This window comes from Podarcis erhardii (assembly GCF_964252035.2).
Source record: "Podarcis erhardii genome assembly, chromosome: 5".
NCBI classification, from domain to species: domain Eukaryota; kingdom Metazoa; phylum Chordata; class Lepidosauria; order Squamata; family Lacertidae; genus Podarcis; species Podarcis erhardii.
The window spans coordinates 100,281,629-100,297,743 of record NC_138509.1 but is presented as its reverse complement, the minus strand read 5'-3'; the positions used below and the strand labels follow the sequence as shown (position 1 = coordinate 100,297,743).

Genomic DNA, 16,115 nt, shown 5'->3' with positions numbered 1-16,115 from the left:
AGGAACCAGCACTGGAGCAACATCTGAAACAACTTTTGCTCAGAGATCCCTGTGATCTGTCCATGGTCCTGATGCTTTGTTGTCATCTCCCGGCTCCCCGGTTCTTGGATCGCTGCCCCGTCCTTTGAATTTCACAGCTTCTTGGAGTGGGGACATTCTCTACCTGGTTGACCAGGCAACACCTCCCCCAAAGGCTTCATGGGAGCAGAAGACTAAGAAGTTGTTGGAAGCCGAGCACGTTCTTGAAAGATGAAAGGCCAAGCCACATCTATTAAGCACATCAGGTAAATGGAATCACCAGGTTTTGGGGTAATATAATCCTGGACAGGTGTCAGGAACTGGACTTTTGTGAACTCCCAGGTTTCTACTGATGGAGGCAGTGTAACAGACCATGGAGAAGAAGACTATAAATGGCTTCTGGCCACAATGGCTATGCTGTACCTGGATTGTTGAAGACAGTATATGTGATGGCCTGGGATTCGGACTCGGAGGCTGAACCTGAGGGATCCCAGCCTGCAAAGGATTCCCTGCCTCCAGAACCAGCTGAGCCAGGGCTAGGGCATGAGCCTGAAGGGTCCTCACCTGTGCTGGGTCCTCAGGTGCAGGCACCAGCTGAGCCTGCTCTGGCTCCTGAGGTGATGGAGGACCCATTGCCTGCAGGTATTCCACTCTCAGCCCCGTCAGAGGAAGGTGAGGTTGCCTCTGGGTCTGGTCACCCTCCAGCCTCTCCTGAGCTGCAGAGGCTCAGGGCAGAGAGGCAGAGGGAACTAAGTTCCCGCAGGAGGAGTGCTGGCCTCCAGGCCAGGAGAGGCGAGTCACCTGTGGACCAGGGCCGCTCTATGCCTTGGGGCAGATAAAAGCCAGCCAGCCCCAGTCCCAGGTTGCGGGAGCAACATTGTTGGTAGCCTGTTTCTGCCTGCACCCTGTCCTGCTCTTCTGACAGAGTTCCTGACCTCACCTGACTCCTTGCCTTGGACCCCGCTTCAGCTTTGACGGACAGCATCCATACCACACCCTCGACCTTGGACCCCCGGGACCAGCACAGTATACCTCTGAACACCAGCTTCTGAGAAATAAGAAGTGGGGTAAGTGCTGCTGTGCTCATGTCTGACTTGTGAGCTTCCCAAAGGCATCTGGCTGGGCATTGTGGAGAAAGGATGCTGGATCAGACAGGCCTTTGGCCTGATCCAGCTACAGGGCTCTTATTTGTTATACTCTAACCCAGAGGTTTTCAACCTTTTTGAGTTCACAGGTCCCTTGACCAATTACCCTCTCTCTGTGGCACCCCTGTGGGGCTCAGGAGCCCAGTTAGGTCATCCCTTGCCTGCAGAGCTGGTAGCTCCTCGCCCTTTTCTGAACACTCTCCCTTGTGGAGTGTTCCCTCAGCCTCCTCTCCTCTCCTGTCTTCTTGGGAGTCCTCTGGGAAGCCACAACTGCCGCCCCTGATCTCTGAGCTGCCCCCCACTGTACCAAAGAGAGGTGCCTCCTCACACTACCCCACAGGGGCCTGGAAAGCAACCCCTTGCCAGCCCCAAAAGCACCATTTGCCTACGGAGCTTGTAGCCATGGCTGCTGCAACAAACAGCTGTGCAAGCCTTTGGGAGGCAGAGACTGGAGAGGGCATCAGAGGGAAGGAAAGAGGGACAGAGGCCAGTGCTGCCCACGGCAACCCTGGCCATCATTCAAGGCACCCCAGGATGCCATGGCACATGGGTTGAAAACAACTGCTCTAACCCATCAGAGTCCCATGGACTGCAAGAAGATCCAACCTCTCCATTCTGAAGGAAATCAGCCCTGAGTGCTCATTGGAAGGACACATCCTGAAGCTGAGGCTCCAAGACTTTGGCCCCCTCATGAGAAGAGAAGACTCCCTGGAAAAGACCCTGATGTTGGGAAAGATGGAGGGCACAAGGAGAAGGGGACGACAGAGGACGAGATGGCTTGATAGTATTCTCGAAGCTACCAGCATGAGTTTGACCAAACTGCGGGAGGCAGTGGAAGACAGGAGTGCCTGGCGTGCTCTGGTCCAGGGGGTAACAAAGAGTCGGACACGACTAAACGACTAAACAACAACAACAACAAAACCCATCAGACCTTGGTCTAATTAAGGGACATCTGCTCTTGCTATGGTCATTGCATTTGATTATTTTGTGTGTCTGTGTGTGTGTGTTTTCATTTTAGAAGAGTTACCACTTCATCATGTTTTACAAATAAAACTGGCATGGACAGAAAATATACTCTTTCACATGCAACATGCAATGTATCATTTACCCTCATTTAAGATCACTGACCGACACTCAATGCAACTTATCTTTGCAAATGAACAGTGTCTGGTGTTCTTTTCTGGAACAAGAAAATAATGCTCTGATTTGAAATGATGTTCGTTGGGACCCACTTGTCTGAAGCAGAGAAACATCTGGATTTGGCTCATGGGCATGCTTCAACAAATATCTTTCCCCTCGTTTGAAAAATCACAGATTCGAAGAAGGAGAGGTGGGGAAGGAGCAGGTAAATCAACCAGGGACGCCCCTTCCCTTCGTTTTGCAGAGCCATTGACTGGCCTGCCCATTCATTCCCGCCAAATGTGAGGCCTGCCATTAGACCGGCTGGCCTCCCCACTGGAAGCAATATGCTTGATCTTTCATTCACAAAGGCCTTGTTTAACATCTTCTGATGCATCCGAACAAACTGCCCCAGTGGGAGGCTGACCTAACCTGGCCTCCCTTATGGGCCCAACAGCCTGTGTTTGTAAACAGACCCTTGTTAGATTTGTGGGGGTCACCAGCAGAAGTCAGCTAGTTAATTGAATGTCAGCTCCCCGCCGAGAATGAGACCTAATGAGTCATCCTGCGCGAAGAGAAGGAAGCACAGATTTGCAAGCTGCCCCCCTCACCGGCACGGGAGATCGAAGACGCCCTTCTTTACGTTTGGCTAAATAGAGATTAAGATCCGCTCATGGATTTGCACTCATAAGCACCAATTCCTGGGGGCTCAGCATAGCTCTAGCAAAAGGGAGTCTTGCTCTGTGAACCTGTGAATATATATTTATCAAGCATGTGGATTATATTGTCCGAGACATTATATTCTTAGGCTTCCAAAAAGTGCTTAACAAAGGCTTCATAAACATAGCAGTCGTTGATAAAAGGGATGGGTACCTTTTATGTAGGTGAACAATGGAAGCAATGGACAATGGAGTCCATGGCAGATCTTATATTGGTAAGGGAGAAAAGGCCGATTTCCCCCAAGAATCAGTACTTGGAGGAATAAAGCTGGGTAATTTATTCATAAATGATCTGGAGTCAAAGGTGGGCAGTGAAGTGCCCCCCCCCCAAAAAAAACACTGAACCACTCAGGATGGTGGAAAACCACAGATGATTCCAAAGAGCTCCAAAAGGGTCTTTTGAAATTGGGTGAGCAACAAAATGGCAAAAAAGCCTAAAAGTAAAGTTATGCATATTGGCGATGGAAACCCCCCCACAATTCGCTGTTTTGAACTGTGGGAATGTGGATAGTAGGAGAGGATATATTGATTAAATATTATCCTTCTTCTCCCACGCTAGTGAGCTAATAGCAGAGCACATTCTCTTGCTCATTGCTGGAAGCAGGTGGATGGATTTGTGAGAATCATTTGAGTTAAGCATTCCAGTCTGGCTTGTCCCTGGTAAGTTTCCCCATATAATTCCCTCTTAAAATAATAATACAACAGTCTTCATTAAAGGTAACAGTTTACATACATTCAGCTGACAGTAGTTTCCTGAAGGCAGGCTTTAGCTAATAGTTGCAGTTACATTTATAGAGATATGAAGTGTAGCTTCTTCCTCTGTAGGGATGAGACATGTGCTGCTGGCTGAGACCCAGCAGAGAGCAAAAGGCAAAACTGAGAGAAGGACATCAAGAGAGTATCAAGAGGCCGGGGGTGAACGAAGGCTAACTGTCCCAGAAACTCCAGCGGGTACAGAATGCTGCAGCGAGGCTCCTCACGGGGTCTCTGCCATGGGAGCATATTCACCCAGTGCTTTTCATTTTATTTTTTTTAAATGGTATTTATTCAAATTTTAAAGTTTACAAAGAGAAAAAAATAAAAAAATAAAAAATAAAAATAAAAAGACAGAAAAAATACAAACAATTGAAAAAAAAAAACCAGATCAAACCTTTACATAACTTTCTTTCCTTTGCTTATTTCCTTAACCTCCTCACACCTCCCTTTTTTGTATTCTAGTTCAATTAGATGTTTCAGCAAATCCTTTCCAGCTTTGTTTTTATCCTAATAATTTATCTTAATATACTGTAATTCTCGTCTTTCACCAATTAAAAAATCAATTTTAACCTAATCCTTTACATCATTTCTGCTAAAACCACATTACTTCATTCCAACAACCTTCTAACATTCCTTAATTTTGCAATGTTTCTGTAGATAAACTTTAATTTTTTCCCCAATCTTCTTCCACCACACCCAGTGCTTTTCAAGCTGCACTGGCTTCCGGTGGAGTACAGGGTCAGATTTAAGGTGCTGGTTTTGACCTTTAAAGCCCTTCACGGCCTAGGACCCTCCTACCTATGGGACCGCCTCTCCTGGTATGCCCCATGGAGGACCTTAAGGTCCATAAATAGCAACACCCTAGGGGTCCCAAGCCCTAAGGAAGTCAGATTAGCCTCAGCCAGAGCCAGGGACTTTTCAACACTGGCTCCGGCTTGGTGGAACGCTCTGTCTCATGAGACCAAGGCCCTACGGGATCTGATTTCTTTCCGTGGGGCCTGTAAGACAGAGTTGTTCCGCCTGGCCCTTTGGCTTGGAACCAATTTGATCCCCTCCCCTCCCCCTCTTTCTTTTTCCTTTCTCTTCCTGTGATGAGGCTGCATTTTAACATTTTAATATTTTACTGTTTCAATATTTTAATGTTGTATTTTAATCTTGTTTTTAAGTTGTATTCATTCAACTTGTTTTTATTATTGCTTGTTAGCCGCCCTGAGCCCGGCCTTGGCTGGGGAGGGCGGCGTATAAATAAAAATAAAAATAATAATTATTATTAACTGACACCTGGGGTGGGGCAAACCGCCAGCTGTGCACGCATTGCGCCACTACCTAAGACGCATGCGCGCGTCCTTACGTAGGGCACATGTGTGGAGTTGCTGCATACAGTGCGTGTGTGCAACACTGCGCATGCGTTGTATATAGCGGTTGGCTGCTGGCGCCGCCTGAGCGCTGTACGGACGGTGGTGGGATCCTGCACATACAGCTGCGGCGCGCAATAGCTGCTCGCATCGCCATAGCCAGGGGTGGCGGGGCGAGCACCCAGCGGGTTGCTTTCTTGTCACCCCTCCAGACATGGCACATGGAGCGCACTGTCCCCCCTTGCAACACTACTGCAAGAGGAAGATGACTGCGAGAATGGCCCTTTTATAAGGTCTGCTAGGATCATGCCCATCTACCTGGTCACATGCAGGGGGAAGAGACTCCAGACCAGGTGTAACAGGAAGTCCTCCTGGCTAGAGCAACATTCCCCTTGGTGTGCACTTTGAGCAAACAGGAAATTTTGAATTTGACGGCTTCAGTGATGTTATATCCCACATGAACATACTCTGATGAAGTCTAAACAAGCAGCAATAAAGAAGAAAGAGATCAGCCCCATGGCCCACCCAGCTCAGCATTGTTCTCACAACAGCCAACCAGATGCCTATGGCAAAACTCTTATCAGCTTTTAAAATGAAAAGTTGGTGGGTTTTTCTCAGCAAAAATGTTTTTAGCAGCTGCAGGGAAGTGTAGCTATGTGCTGCCTGTGAAAGTGCCAGTTCCACCGTCTGAAGCAGCCAAGTGGGCATATAGGCAATCTCATAGTGAAGCTGGTTCCAGGTTGTGTAGATGCTGCTTGTCCACAGTGCATTGCTTTCAATGGGTTGTGCAGCTGGCCGATCAGCCCTGGGGTGGGAATGAGGCTGTAGATCCAAGAAAAAAACAAAGAGACATACCAGCCACCCAGGAGTGGCAGGTGAAGCTGAAAGAATATGCAGAACTTGCCAAATTGTCAGGGAGGATCCGGGACCAGGAAGATCAAAGATACAAGAATAACTGGAGTAAATTGATTGAATATTTAAAGGAGGACTGTAAAAATGTTAAGACGCTAGCAGGATTGGCATAATACCTTCAATGTATAATAGTATTAATGTGAGAATGAGGTGCGCGATAAAAAAGGAGTTAAATATACCAGTTGGGGGGAGGGAGGGGAGTCGGGACTCGGCAGAGTCAAAGGGAATCTATGGTAATAATATGGTTTGTTGGGAAAAGAATATGTAAAGAAAATAATAAAAATTTACTTGGAAAAAATAATAATAAAGCCATCCAAGTTAGTGGCCAATCCTGCCTCTTGTGGCAGAGAGTTCCACGGTTTAAAAAAAGAAAAAAGAGAGAAAAACAATTCATGATGTCCTCACGCTGGTTCGGTGTTCCCTGATTGGTTAGAATGGGGAAGAAATGTGTGGTTTTTTAAATGGCTTTAAAGCTGTTGCTAAAACAGGACAAAACATGAAAGGGGCAGCTATGCTTTGGTGGAAGTTCAAGGCCCATGAAAGCCCCCACTACCACACCGAAAGAATCACACAGCACTAACTTTGAGTCATACATACTTGCCAAGGTTTTGCTTGATCAAGGAGGAGGTGAGAGGTATTCTGGAAAACTTTTGAATATATCATTATTTTATTTATTGCATTTATGTTCGACCTTTTTCTCCAAGGGGCTCAATGGGGCCTCCGTGGTTCTTCTCGCGCTCCCAATTTAATTCCCGCAACAACAGCCCTGTGAGGTAGGCTAGGCTGAGAGGCTAAGCTTTATGGCTGAGTGGTGCATTTGAACCCGGGTCTCCCAGGTCTGTTGTCTTTGTCCATGGAGTTTTCTTGGCAGGGATAGTGGAGTGGCTTGCCGGTTCCTGCTCCAGGGGGATCACGTTTGGTCAAAACTCCCCACTATGACCTGTCCATCTTGGGTTGCCCTGCACATCATAGCTCATAGCTTCTCTGATTTATTCAAGCCCCTTCGCCATGGCAAGGCAATGGATCCATGAAGGGGCAATGAGACATCCCCTTGCCAACAAAGGTCCATATAGTTAAAGCAATGGTTTTCCCAGTGGTGATGTATGGAAGTGAGAGCTGGACATAGAATCATAGAGTTGGAAGAGACCACAAGGGCCATCGAGTCCAACCCCCTGCCAAGCAGGAAACACCATCAGAGTACTCCTGACATATGGTCGTCAAGCCTCTGCTTAAAGACCTCCAAAGAAGGAGACTCCACCACACTCCTTGGCAGCAAATTCCACTGTCGAACAGCTCTCACTGTCAGGAAGTTCCTCCTAATGTTTAGGTGGAATCTTTTTTCTTGTAGTTTGGAACCATTGCTCCGTGTCCGCTTCTCTGGAGCAGCAGAAAACAACCTTTCTCCCTCCTCTATGTGACATCCTTTTATATATTTGAACATGGCTATCCTATCACCCCTTAACCTCCTCTTCTCCAGGCTAAACATGCCCAGCTCCCTTAGCCGTTCCTCATAAGGCATCGTTTCCAGGCCTTTGACCATTTTGGTTGCCCTCCTCTGGACACGTTCCAGTTTGTCAGTGTCCTTCTTGAACTGTGGTGCCCAGAACTGGACACAGTACTCCAGGTGAGGTCTGACCAGAGCAGAATACAGTGGCACTATTACTTCCCTTGATCTAGATGCAATACTCCTATTGATGCAGCCCAGAATTGCATTGGCTTTTTTAGCTGCCGCGTCACACTGTTGGCTCATGTCAAGTTTGTGGTCAACCAAGACTCCTAGATCCTTTTCACATGTACTGCTCTCAAGCCAGGTGTCACCCATCTTGTATTTGTGCCTCTCTTTTTTTTTTCTTTTTTTTTTTGCCCAAGTGCAATACTTTACATTTCTCCCTGTTAAAATTCATCTTGTTTGTTTTGGCCCAGTTCTCTAATCTGTCAAGGTCGTTTTGAAGTGTGATCCTGTCCTCTGGGGTGTTAGCCACCCCTCCCAGTTTGGTGTCATCTGCAAATTTGATCAGGATGCCCTTGAGTCCATCATCCAAGTAAAGAAAGCTGGTTGCCAAAGAATGGATGCTTTTGAATTCTGGTGCTGGAGGAGATGCTTGAGAGTCCCATGGACTGCAAGAAGATCAAACACATCCATTCTTAAGGAATTCCGCCCTGAGTGCTCACTGGAAGGACAGATCGTGAAGCCGAGGCTCCAAGACTTTGGCCACCTCATGAGAAGAGAAGACTCCCTGGAAAAGACCCTGATGTTGGGAAAGATGGAGGGCACAAGGAGAAGGGGACGACAGAGGACGAGATGATGGGACAGTGTTCTTGAAGCTACCAGCATGAGTTTGACCAAACTGCAGGAGGCAGTGGAAGACAGGAGTGCCTGGCATGCTCTGGTCCATGGGGTCACGAAGAGGCGGACACGACTAAATGACTAAACAACAACAACAACTCCCAGGTCTTCTTTATCTGACACTTTAACCACCAGACCACCCTGGCTCTCTGAGAGCCACACAAGGTTTCAACTGCACAAGTTATTATGGAATGAGCAGCACCTGCCTCAATATTTCTGTTCTCCTCTTGAAGCATTGTCATTGGCATGCAAATGTTGTCAAATCCAGATGGCAAACTCTCTCCTGCTCAAAAACTCAGTGTGGGCTCATGCTCGATTCCTGGGGCTGGCCCTGGGCCAAATGAATGCCAAATCCAACTTCTCGCTCAAACTGTAGGGATGTGAGTGGTCCCCAGGCCCTCCTCCCCCCAAAAAATCTTCTCTTCCCAGATGTTTCACTTCTTTACTGACTCGGGTACGGTGGTTGTGTCACATTTCTCAGGAGACACCCGCTACTAATAACCTTCTGGAGTCGAATATTCCCTTTGCAGCCAGTTTAGGGCTGATACCTATTTCTGCCCCCCCCCCTTTTATAACTGGATCTCCCTGGCTTGTTCCACTCTCTGGCTCAGCGGTACCTTCCTGAACAAGAAATAGTCAGTGCAAGAATTGAGTTTATGAGGCCAGCACTTTGCAGCACAGCCCTCAAAAGGATGGAAGGAAAGCCTAAATCTCTCCCCACTCCACCGATATTTCCAAAGCTGAGCAGTTGGGTAGAAAAAGCCTCTCCGCACCATCTAATAGTTCTGCTGAAAGAAGCTTCACCAAGGCCAGGCACTACACGCAAAGTTGTTGGATCAGTTAGTGCAATTAGTTCATTGTCATTTGGCAATTCTCCTTCAGTCACAGCCCCAAACCCAAGTCACATATGACGGGAACGAAGCGGCTTAAGAACATGGAATATCTTTCCACTCATTTGAAAAATCACAGATTAAGAATCGTGGAATTGCAGAGTTGGAAGGTTCACCAAAGGTCATCTACTCCAACCCCCTCCAAGGCAGGAATTGCAACGAAAGCTTCCACGACAGATGACCATCCGACATAAGAAGAGCCTGCTGGATCAGGCCACAGGATCTACTCCAGCATTCTCTTCTCATGGTGGCCAACCAGATGCCTATGAGAAACCAGGAAGCAGGATTCGAACACAAGGCCAATAAAAATTTTCATCTACTTTATAAGCACCCTATTTAGATGGACCCAGCATAAGACAACTTCCTACAATCTGCAAAAGACTTTTAGTGTTATTAATCTTTTAATCTGAACTTGGTGGCACTTATTAACTACTTAATAAGTGTGAGCCAGTGTGGTGTAGTGGTTAAGAGTGGTAGTCTCGTAATCTGGGGAACCAGGTTCGAGTCTCTGCTCCTCCACATGCAGCTGCTGGGTGACCTTGGGCCAGTCACACTTCTCTGAAGTCTCTCAGCCCCACTCACCTCACAGAGTGTTTGTTGTGGGGGAGGAAGGGAAAGGAGAATGTTAGCCACTTTGAGACTCCTTAAAGGGAGTGATAAAGCGGGATATCAAATCCAAACTCTTCTTCTTCTTCTTCTTAAGATGCACCTATTTCCTCTGGCCTTTGGAAGCACAGCATGAATCTTGTCCCCCCACCCTCCTGAAAATTGTTCTGTTAGTTGTTAGATGTGTTATACTTTTACAGTAGTTATTTTACAGTCTGTTGATTATGGATTGTTTTGTAATTGTGTTTTAGTCTGTTTAATCCATCTTGGGGCATGTGATGAATGGTGGGTACCAAATAATCATCCCAAAACAAGCAAATAAATGCAGTCTATCTTGAGAGCTGAATTTCTGCTTTCCACTCATGACATCATTTGGAATACCCCGGTCCTTGTTTTGAATATTGTAGGTTTGTCCTCACCACCTTGAACATTTTTAAAAACAGGATATAAGTTAAAAATAGAGAAGTTAAAGCAGTAAATGATCAATGCATCTTCAACTGATTATGTATAAAATTTTGGGGTGAAGAATGGGTAATAAATTGTAATCATCATAATCATCACCATAATTAAAAAATCAATATAATACAGTGGTACCTTGGTTCTCAAACACCTTGGTACTCAAACAACTTGGAACCCAAACACTGCAAACCCGGAAGTAAGTGTTCCGGTTTGCGAACTTTTTTCGGAAGCTGAACGTGCTCTGTTTTGAGTGTTATACTTCTGATTTGAGTGTTACACTGAGGTCTGTCTGTTTTTGCTATTTATTTTGCGTTTATGTTTTTGCGACTCTTTTTGTTTTGTTTTTGCGACTGTGTGGAACCCAGTTCAGCTACTGATTGACTGCAGTACATTGTTTATTGCTTTCATTTTATGGATCAATGGTCTCTTTAGATAGTAAAACTCATGTTAAATTGCTGTTTTAGGGGTTGTTTTTAAAAGCCTGGAACGGATTAATCCATTTTGCATTACTTTCTATTGGAAAGTGCGCCTTGGTTTTGGAACGCTTTGGTTTTGGAACGGACTTCCGGAACGGATTAAGTCTGAGAACCAAGGTACCACTGTACCATCCAATTTGGGGGGTATTGTTGGTGCTGATTGAGGACCACAAAATTCTCCTCCAAATTTATGCAACCTCCAGAATTTTTGCCTGAATCTAACATCTCCCAGGCATAAAATCTGATGAGAAGTCACTGGGAAAAATAAAAATTTGGGTGGGTTAAGGTTCCTGATTTTTTCACTGCTGCAATAAAAACTACAAACAGCAGGCAAATTTGATCTTCCTCACTAGTCTGGGAGATGGCCAGGCCTTCAGGGTGCCATCATCCAAAAGACAGGGCCAGATACTCATGGAAAAGCCGCCCACATGAATCCAGCAAGAGAAATAGAGTCACACATGTCTGTCCTTCGAGCGACTGACAGTTCACACTTGTGGTCCTTGCTATTATGCTCTGGAGCGAGTTTTCGGCAATAATTTCCTGGCACATTCCTGACTGCATTTAGAGGAGGGGGGGTTTCTTTATCCCCTTCCCTGCTGTTCCCTGATCTGCCCCTGGGTTAGTAGCAGCCCCACCAGACTGCCTGGTTCCTGCTGCCTGCTGCTCAGGGGAAGATTAGCTTCCCTGGCCGCCATCTGGGCCACCGGCTCAGGCAAATTCCTCTCCCTTTGGAAGGAGGGAGAAGAAGCAAAAGGGAGAGTTTGCTGGCCCAAATAATGAGACCGCAAACTTGGTAGAGCCCAGCCTGGGCCATAATCATCGGCAATTTGCTCCAAACAGCTGTCCAGGGGTTGAAAAGCAGCCAACCCCCCGTCTTCTGCAGCACACGGTTTATTCGTTGCTAAAATTTACCTTGGCTAACAGTAGCAACACCTTGAACTTGACATGGGCAGCCAGTGCAGGTCTCTGAACACAAGCATTCAATGCTACAAGGCCTCACTCCTGCCAGCAATCATGCTAGTGGTGTCGCGTCAGGGGGCATGGGGCGGTTGCCCTAGGTGGAAAATTGTTAGGGATGCAAAATTTCAACACTTGGCGCTGCCTCAGTATAGCTGCCTGCTTCTGTTGCTGGGCTCTGTTGAAAAAGTTTTCTCATGCAAACCAAGAGGAGACCTCTCCAGGCAATGGAACGACTCTTTTTTTCTTATCATCATCAACCTTTATTATGGTCCAGAGACCCAACAAATTGTTACAAAGCAATACACAATTCGTACAGCCTACCTCCAGGTTAAACAAGCATTTCGTTCAGAATATAGGGACCATTGGTTCTTGCAACCACTGACAAAAACTTGGCCACTGCTAATGTTCTAGCATTTGTCCGGTCTTCCAATAGGAACCTGACATAGTGAGCCTCTGATTTTCCTGGGAAAGGTACCAGCAAGGGTAATATCAGTTCAGCTCTGGCTTGCTCATATTTTGCACAGTTCAACAAAATATGTTTTATGGAATCGATGTCTTGAGCACATGAGCAAAGTCTGTCCTGGTAGGGAACTCCTCTCAACCTGCCATCCAACACTGCAGAAGGAAAGACGTTTAGTCTGGCTTTGGTGAAAAGCCTTCGATAGTTTGGTACTGTCAGGTTTTTAATGTAAGATGTTAACTTAAAGACATGCCCATATTGTACTCCTACTGCAGTGGACTACAGACTGCGTGTGATCGAGATCGCAAGTCACGGTGTGCATTATCCCATGATCTTTGCTTTAATGTCTTTAGGGCGCCTTCATGACCCAGGTAATACAGTTGGGGGGGGGGTGACAGACCAATAGAGGCGGCTTTTTTAGCCATGGTTTTCTGCCATTTGCTGACAAATTCCTCATTGGTCATTCCTCATTTTTGTTATTTCTATGGCTGCAATCTCCTGGGTGACATGGATGCCTGAGGCAGTTGAATGAGCATGCATAGTTCATCCGTTTCCCTCCCTCTGCAAGGCTTCGGGCGCAGGCAACCCACACTACACCACTGAATCGAGATGCAGCATTCTGCACCAACTGCAGCTTCCAGATGAAGCGAAAGAGAAGCCCCACTGATACATACATTCCCTTTACCCTGGTAGAGGCATCATTGTACACATTGATTGGCTGCAGAACTGCATTGCAAAAATCTGAAGAAGATTTCAAAGGATAGCTCTGGGTGTACACTTGGTGTCTTGTTTGGGAAAGTGTGAATTAAGTGCGTTCGCATTTAAACGCAGACTGAGTCAAATATCTCTGCCACCCCATCACCCCTTATAGATATATGCTTGCCAATGTGTGCACATTGCTCTAGTCTTACAGCTGTGCTTATTATTCCTTGTGGACCAGGCAGGATAAAACCACATGCACACATTCTGCTAGGCGGCAGTGGCAGCCCCCAGCCCCACACAGAAGGACATCTTGCTGTCCGCCTAATCCAGCTCCAGCTCGATTCCTCAGTCCAGAAAGCCAACTAATGAAGTTTTCCCAGCAGGCCGGTGGCCTCGCCTCTTGGCCTTGCGCTCGAGGAACAAGGATGGAGACTCCTGCATCAGCAAATACCTTGCAAAAGGGGGACGCAGGGTTTGTGGGGCAGAGCAAGACTGCCGCGAGAGCAACAGGAAACTCTGCTCTTAATGAAGCCCTTTGACAGGAAGGTCTGGACGACACAGCCTGGCCAGCGAGGGCTCACCTCCACTGCAGACACCACCCCAGGGAGGTCCTGTCGCTGGCCTAATCCTCTTAGGCGATCCTCTTAATCCTTAGGGGACCATTCCCCATGACTCTGTCTTCTTGCTGCCGACTCTGCTTGCTCCCTTGTTTGGGGTACTTGTTTCATTCTTCAAGTTCATTTCGCCCTCTGTCCTGACTCTTCCAACTTTCAGCTTCTTTGAATCTCCACGAATTCTCAAGTTGTGGGAGTAAAGGCTAAAGGACCCCTGGACGGTTAAGTCCAGCAGAAACTGCCTGTGGTCTAAACCACTGAGCCTCTTGGGCTTGCCAATCAGAAGGTTGGCAGTTCGAATCCCCGCAGTGGAGTGAGCTCCTGTTGCTCGGTCCCTGCTCCTGCCAACCCAGCAGTTCAAAAGCACACCAGTGCAAGTAGATAAATAGGTACCACTGTGGTGGGAAGGTAAACAGTGTTTCCATGAGCTCTGGCTTCCAACCATTGTGCCAGAAGCGGTTTAGTCCTGCTGGCCACATGACCTGGAAAGCTGTCTGTTTCTCTATCAATGCTGTGCATAATTTTATAAACTTCTATTGTGTTGCCTTATACTTGTCCTTTCTCCAAACCACTGTTGATACTAGTAAATACCAGAAAATACCAGAAAATATTGAAAATGGGGTTAGTGCTTGGGGTGGCAATGGATAATTAATTGGTGGCACTCAGTGCTTCCTGAGGTGGACAGGTATGTTTCAGAAATGCTTCCGATGAAAGTCTTCCTCTCTCTAGAATCTACCCTTTGTGAGTCCCGGTAAAATACCCCGTGCAAGACAGTGAGATTTGTTCTTTCTCCAAAAACATTCACTCTTCAGTTGCGCTGATAAATCTCAGCTTTCCCCCGACTCGCTGGTCTCTTAAGGAGAGGACCTGCTACTCCCTGCAGTTCTCATCCCTGGGCTTGCAGCACACCCTCCGGCCCCTAGAGGGCATGCGCAGGCTGGAAGGCGCATTGTGACCAGTGTGGCAATGAGCCGCCGGGGACATTGGTACACTTCCCTTAACAGGAGAAGGCAAAATGATTTAAAGACTTTTTGGTTTAGGAAAAACGGTGACCTGGGGAGCAATCCCATGTGCTAGAATATGGCACGAAGTAAGCTGGCACGAAGTAAGCAGGGACGCGGGTGGTGCTGTGGGTTAAACCACAGAGCCTAGGACTTGCTGATCGGAAGGTCAGTGGTTCGAATCCCCGCAATGACGGGGTGAGCTCCCGTTGCTCAGTCCTTGCTCCTGCCAACCTAGCAGTTCAAAAGCACGTCAAAGTGCAAGTAGATAAATAGGTAACATTCTGGCGGGAAGGTAAACAGCGTTTCCGTGCGCTGCTCTGGTTCGTCAGAAGCGGCTTAGTCCTGCTGGCCACATGACCCGGAAGCTGTACACCGGCTCCCTCAGCCAGTAAAGCGAGATGAGCACTACAACCCCAGAGTCGGCCACGACTGGACCTAATGGTCAGGGTTCCCTTTACCTTTAAGCTGGCACCAATTCAGCTGGCAAAAAGTTACACCAGTTCCAAACCCCATTAAGGAGCAAGGCATCTGTAACATCACCGTACCCCATATGTGCCCACTCAGGCGGTTTGACTGGCAGAACTGGCACTGTTACAGGCACCTCATAATACCCACCCCCACATTTGCAAGTACTTGGTTGTTTCCTGTGGCACTTTGGAACTCCCTGCGCATTGACATCAGCCATGGGTCTTCACTGTAGTCTTCTCAGTGCCTGATAAAAATATTCTTGTTCAGGCATGCCTACCGAGATGTTTAGAAAGTGGATGTGAGTTTTAATCTGAGCATATATATGTGTGGAACTGGTGCTGGAGCACATACATAATGGAGCTAGCCACAGGTGGCAAAGACAAAATCAAGGGCATGTCATGCTCTGAGCATTGGACCCATGACCATCTGAGACAGTTCCATGGCTGGCATCTTTTTTCTCTTAAGTATTTTACTGCTTTTCCACTTATAATAAAACATTATTTGAAATACTATGAACAACAAGAAGAGCAGCTAGTCTGTCATTTTTCAGGGGGAAAGCAGGGAAGCAGCTTAATGTCAGAACCACTACTAAGAAGAACTTTCTGATCCATATTAAAAACTCTTATCCAACAGGTCTCGCCGATGTTTCTGTGATTCTGAGGATGTTCATAGAATTAGTAAATCATAGAATTGCAGTGTTGGAAGGGACCCCAGGGATCATCTAGTCCAACCCCCTGGCCACCCAACCTCTGCTTAAAAACTTCCAAGGAAGGAGAGTCCATCACCTCTTGAGGTGTCCCATTCCACTGTCAAACAGCTTTTACTGTCAAAAAATTCTTCCTGGTTTTTAGTCAGAATAGGTAATCTCAACTGATCATGAAATCATGGAACTTCTGAGTTGGAAGAGACCCAAAGTATCATCTACCCCAACCCCCTACAAGGCAGTCCAACCCCCTACCCTCAACTAAATCCTCCATTGAGCATCTAGGTGGCCAGCCAACCTCTGCTTAAAAACCTCCAGTGAAGAGGTCCACAACCTCTCGATGAAGACCATTCCCATGTCAAACAACTTCAACCATGAGAAAGTTCTTTCTGAGGTTTAGTC

General features: G+C 47.0%; 2 long non-coding RNA genes across 2 annotated transcripts in view; one reads left to right on the top strand and one right to left on the bottom strand.

Moving 5' to 3' along the window:
• LOC309342428 overlaps positions 1-1,017 on the top strand; it is a 259,920-nt gene extending 258,903 nt beyond the window's left edge. Inside the window, exon 3 of the long non-coding RNA XR_014156804.1 lies at positions 875-1,017. This is a non-coding gene — a long non-coding RNA (uncharacterized lncRNA). The remainder of the gene's footprint in view (positions 1-874) is intronic.
• LOC309342411 overlaps positions 1-16,115 on the bottom strand; it is a 223,794-nt gene that overhangs the window by 151,876 nt on the left and 55,803 nt on the right. The gene's annotated exons all lie outside the window — the stretch shown is intronic.